The following is a 6,000-nucleotide window of genomic DNA, read 5'->3' as shown; positions in this document are numbered from 1 at the left end:
CTTGCGGCGGCATTTTGCGCTGCAAGCAAAAGGAGGTGGGAAATCCCATGATGGGATTCCGTGGGCAGGGCTTTGATGTCATGGAGACTACTTCCTGGCCGGCTGAAACGAAGAGGAAGGAGTCTCCGTGATGTCAAAGCCCCGCCCCCAGAATCCCATCGTGGGATTCCCCACCTACTTTTGCTTGCAGCGCTGCTGCAGCATCCTTTTCTGTAAAAATAAAAGGAAGCAAAAGGAGGTGGGGAATTCTCCACCTCCTTGTTTATTTTTACAGAAAAGGACACCGCAGTGGCTTGCTGCTGCTCGGGTTTGGGTTCCAGTTTGGCAAACTCACCCGAACTTCACGACAAAGTTCGGGTGAGTTCGCCGAACTTGAACTTCGTTGGGTTCGCCAATCACTACTTGTCATAACTAATATGTACCAGATACAAGAAGTAGAAAACAAGGAAACCTTTCATATCATAGATATATACTGTTTACAATTCTTCTACCATGTAAGGGAAATACCACTCAAAACAACTTCATTTGCAGGAGAAGAAGCAGTTTTCAGACTGTTACAGGTTTAAATTAGAGAAATGTTAAGATAATAGTGAGAAGTCCCAAACAGATGAATGCTTTAATGAAGAAAGAAGGGACCAGAGTTACTTTAGTGTTGGTAGAAGACTGCAGAAGCCGTGTCTTTGTAGGCTTGATAATCCTTTCTCTCTGGGTCAAGATGGTGTTTCTGGCTCCCTCCCACTTCCCAGGACCAGTGAGACGGAACTGAGTAGCTGTACAAGGTCCAAAATATACCTCCCAGGCCAGCTTTGGATCGGTCAGAAGAAGATTCAGCAGCTTGGGCTTCACTCCTAATATGGAAGCCAGTTCATCCATGTAATCAATATACTGCACTATTAAGGAATTGATGTTGCTCGCTGCATACCTAAGAGCAAAATATAAGTTATCCTGTTGAAGACCAGATCATAGAATCATAGAATTATAGATTAGAAGAGCTCATGGAGGTCTTCTAGTCCATCCCAGTTCCTACCTGAGATCTTGCTTCCTCTCCCCTCTGTCAATTTACAGCCACATATTTAGTATTCTAGTTGAACTGCAGTGGTAAGTGGTTTGTTGTTCTACATATCAATTAATATGTTAAATTCTTTGTTCTATATAATATGTTTAATCTTTCTTCAACTGTATGTAGTGTTAACATTACTATTGTAAAATATTAACTACTAATACTTTAATTATTGTCTTTATTTTATAATCTAAAATTAGATCATTTATGAATTTTAAACTTCAGAGTTTTTGTTCTCTAATGATAGAAGCAATGGCTGAAATAAAGCATTTACAACATAACTTGAATGTTTTTAATTTTAGGATATGTCACACACGCACACGCTAACACTAATCTAATCTATTCTAATTATAGTTGTTGGTCTTTGATGAGATGGATAGCCATACAAATTTCAGTAATAAACAAATAGAATAAAAATCTAATCTAATCTAACCCAATCTATATCCCATTCCTTTCAGCAAGCAGTAAAAAGTTTATAAAATATAAATATAAACTTATAAAATAAATTTAATATGTAGCCTTACTACATTTGTATCCTATGAGTGAATTTGTAACTGTAATTTTGAAATTTATTCACACAGGCATTTTATATACAAGAATAGAATATTTTCAATTCCAACATTTTGTAGAAATAAGCACATTATACAGTATGTACATAGTTTTTTCCTACCATTTTTCATTGTATTGGATCTTCGCAGCAATATCAGTCATCATATCATTTTCTGAAGGTAACTTGTTGAGGCCTGAAAAGCAACATCAGTTTAATTTTCTGGTGCCCCCTGTAGCCTGAGAAATGCAGAACAGTTTGATGACAGGTAATGCAGATATGCAGAACATATTGCGGACTGAACAGAGAAACGTATGTAGACAGTGTCATGCCCCAGCATATAACATATATTGTTGTTGCCATCTAACCCCATCTAGTGGCCAGAGAGACAAATACCAAGTACAGTCATACCTCTACCTAAGAACATCTCTACTTAAGAACTTTTCTAGATAAGAACCAGGTGTTCAAGGTTTTTTTTTGCCTCTTCTTAAGAACCATTTTCTACTTAAGAACCTGAGCCCGGAAAAATTTCCCAGGAAATTTGAGAGCGGCGTGAAGACCTGGCCAGTTTCCTGCCACTCCCCCTTTAATCCTGGCCATCTTGGGCTTTTCTAGGCTAACAGAGGAGCCTTTCAGTGGCACTTAAGGAGGCTTTGGCAGTCCAGAGCGAATGAAGCATTTTCTTTTCTCTGGGCTCTTGGAGAGGGAATAAACCACTTCGCTGTGGTGACTCCCTCGCGCTGCCTCCCATAAACCCGGCACGAGGTTGCCTCCCAGAGCATCTGGGCACGGAAAGGTAAAAGGGGGCATTTTGCCCCAGCCAGATCAACTTGGCTTCAGCCAAACCAAGGAGTCACCACAATGAAGGAAAGTCACTGGCTCCAAAGCGAGTGAGAGGAGAGGGGAACCCTTCAGCATCGGAAGGAAGAGGAAGCCGGTAGCAGCAGCAGCAGCAGTAGCAGCCGCCGCCTTTCAGTTAAAGGAGTGGGAGATTCCCCCCTCTTGCCCACCTGGGTTTCTCTCTCTGGTGCAGTGTATGGGAGGCACTGGGTGTATGGGAGGTGGGTGCTCCTCCTCACTGCCTCAGAGTCCCTCTTTATTTTTAAGCCTTAAAGTTTTGAATATTTTTGATTCCCCTCACCTCACCTTCTTCCTTCAGGACTGACTGTCCTTCTCCTCTTCTTCCTCCTCCTCCTCCCACCCAAATTCCGAGCTTTTATTTCTTTCCTGATAGGTTTGCATGCATTATTTGCTTTTACATTGATTTCTATGGGGAAAATTGCTTCTACTTACAAACTTTTCTAGTTAAGAACCTGGTCACGGAATGAATTAAGTTCTTAAGTAGAGGTACCACTGTATATTATTTGAAGTTGACCCTATCCCTTTACTCATCAGCCTGCACTCTCAAAACAAATATACACTGGGAAACCAGGCTTTATTTCCTTTACCAGTTGGAAAAGGCAAAGCCACAAAGAAGAATCCATCTTAATCTGTGGCACATCCCACACATCACTGGTGAGATTTAAATTGCTTGTATTTATTAATTGTTATGTTCAGCAGTAAGTCTTTGGAGAGGGGCGGCATAGAAATATAAATAAATAAATAAATAAATAAATAAATAAATAAATAAATAAATAAATAAATAAATAAATAAATAAATAAATAAATAAATAAATAAATAAATAAATAAATAAACAAACAAACAAACAAACAAACAAACGAATGAACGAACGAATAAATAAATAAGTAAATAGATAAATAGATAAATAAATAATAGATAAATAAATAAATAAAAATAAATAAATAAATAAAACAAACAAACAAACAAACAAACAAATAAATAAAACAAATAAAACAAATAAAACAAATAAAACAAATAAAACAAATAAAACAAATAAAACAAATAAAACAAATAAAACAAATAAAACAAATAAAATAAATAAAATAAATAAAACAAATAAAACAAATAAAATAAATAAAATAAATAAAATAAATAAAATAAATAAAATAAATAAAATAAATAAAATAAATAAAATAAACAAACAAACAAACAAATAAATAAATAAATAAATTCAGTACTGTCTATCTTGTATTTAGTTCTCATAGTATGTATCCCCTTTCCCCAGTTTCACCATTTCCTGTTCTTTCAATAAAGCATTCAGTTCTGCGAAGGAGGTAGGCAGTGGGGTACCACAGGGTTCAGTCCTGGGCCCTGTGCTCTTCAACATTTTCATTAATGGACTAAATGGGGGAATAGAGGGGGAACAAATCAAATCTGCAGACGACACCAAGCTGGCAGGGGTAGCCAACACCCAAGAGGATAGGTTCAAAATACAGAAGGACCGAAATAGATTAACACTGTGGGCCCAAATTAACAAAATGATGTTCAATGTCGAGAAAAGTAAAGTCCTTCACCTAGGCAAAAAATCCAAAAACCCCTAGACACACATACAGACTGGGAGGAACCTCACTTAGCAATAGTGACTGTGAAAGAGATCGCGAAGTCTTGGTGGATAACCAACCAAATATGAGCCAGCAATTTGCAGCAGCGGCTAAAAAAGCCAACATAATCTTAAACTGCATCAACAGGGGGATACACTCCAAGACCAGGGAGGTATTAATACCACTCTATAATGCCCTGGTCAGACCTGGTCAGTATTGCATTCATTTCTGGTCACCACACTTCAAAAGAGACATAGGAACCCCGGAAAAAGGTACAGAAAAGAGCAACCAAGTGATAAGGGGACTAGAAACCAAACGATACAAAGAGAGATTGCTGGAACTGAGCATGGATAGTCTAGTGAAAATAAGGGCAAGGGGGGACATGATAGCAGTATACAGATACTTGAGGGGTTGCCACAGAGAGGAGGGGGCCACACTATTTTCCAGGGCACCAGAGGGCCAGACGAGGAAAACTGCCTGTTGGTGGCAATAAAAACATGTTGTTGTTGTTGTTGTTGTTGTTCCAACCTTTTTATATATTTTAGTCAACTCAAGATGATGAGCATACCTAATATCCATTCTTCCTATTTCCCTCACAACAACTCTGTATGGTGGGAACAGAACTGGGAACTGAGCAACTGTTTCCTGAACAATATGCAAGCTGTTGGGTGGACATTTGCTGATAACTGGGGGATAGCCAGGGGGAGGAAGAGGGAACTTTCATTTGTGTAGTTTGCATAGAGAAAACTCAGATCCAGCTTTACTACTACTGTAGCCATTTTAGCTTCAGTAAAATATCCTCTTGGCAAAACAATTGACCAGAAATCTTTCTTTGCAAGATGACTGAGTAGTTGACAACTAGGTTTCATGCTAAAGGAATCCTAGAATTCATATTCTCCTGGTTTCCAAACTAGCACCTTCACCACTACATCAAGCTGCTATTGGATTGGATGAATAATAACATTATGATGGGGATAATTCCAAGAAGTTTCCTTGTTAGACTTTTTGCTCTACATATATATTATGTTACACTGCGGGTAGGGAACTATGACTTTTTAAATAATTGTGGACTTCAATCTCAGAATTCCTGAACCAATATTGCTGGCTCAGGAATTCTGGGAGCTGAAGTCTACAAGTCATAAAAGGACCATAGTTCCCTATCTCTGTGTTACATGAACAATAGAATTGGTCACATGCAAAAGTTAGTACAGCTGGTGATTACCTTCATGCAGGCAATGGTTCCCCATCATCAGTACTATCGGTGCTCTCCCGGTGATCAGCGTGGGTGTGTGCACATTCAGCAGGCAGTCAGGCATGCATTGGCATGAGATTAGGCTTCTGTGCAGGTGCTGGAAGCCAAATCTTGCATGAGGATGTTTGCACGTGTGAGATTTTGGCGATTTTCGGCGATTGCTTCCGCACATACGCAGAAGAAAAAGAATGCCAAAAATCAGCAAAATCTCACTCGAGCAGGCATCCTCACACAAGATTTGGCTTCTTCCATATGCACAGAAGCCAAATCTCATGCAGGTGTGCGCACCCACCTGTGGTCATGCAGCTCCATTTTCTCTACCACTCTATAGAGTAGCCCATACCGGCTGCAACCCATTACTGCCTTTATGGACACACAAAGATATATTAGATGGATTTCTTGTTCTTATACAATAGAGGGAGTTGATTATATTAACCAGCAATGCAACCTTTCAACCTTCAAACAAGCAAAACATCAATCATTTCTTTATTTTTTATATTCTCTCTTATCCTTGAAAATTCTTGTGGCCCAGCAAACTTGGAATTCAAATATAGGTATAATGGCTCCTATAGGTTTGATGAAGTCAATCACATCTAATGTGAGCTTCTCCAATTGTTCTGCCAGGCTCATGGCACGAACCCCCAATTAAGTGCAAAGGTAGAAAGTCAGACACACACACGTGAAAAGTCAAGAACACTG

Source organism: Erythrolamprus reginae, chromosome 3 (assembly GCF_031021105.1).
Source record: "Erythrolamprus reginae isolate rEryReg1 chromosome 3, rEryReg1.hap1, whole genome shotgun sequence".
Classification (NCBI taxonomy): domain Eukaryota; kingdom Metazoa; phylum Chordata; class Lepidosauria; order Squamata; family Dipsadidae; genus Erythrolamprus; species Erythrolamprus reginae.
This window is presented reverse-complemented; position numbering follows the sequence as displayed.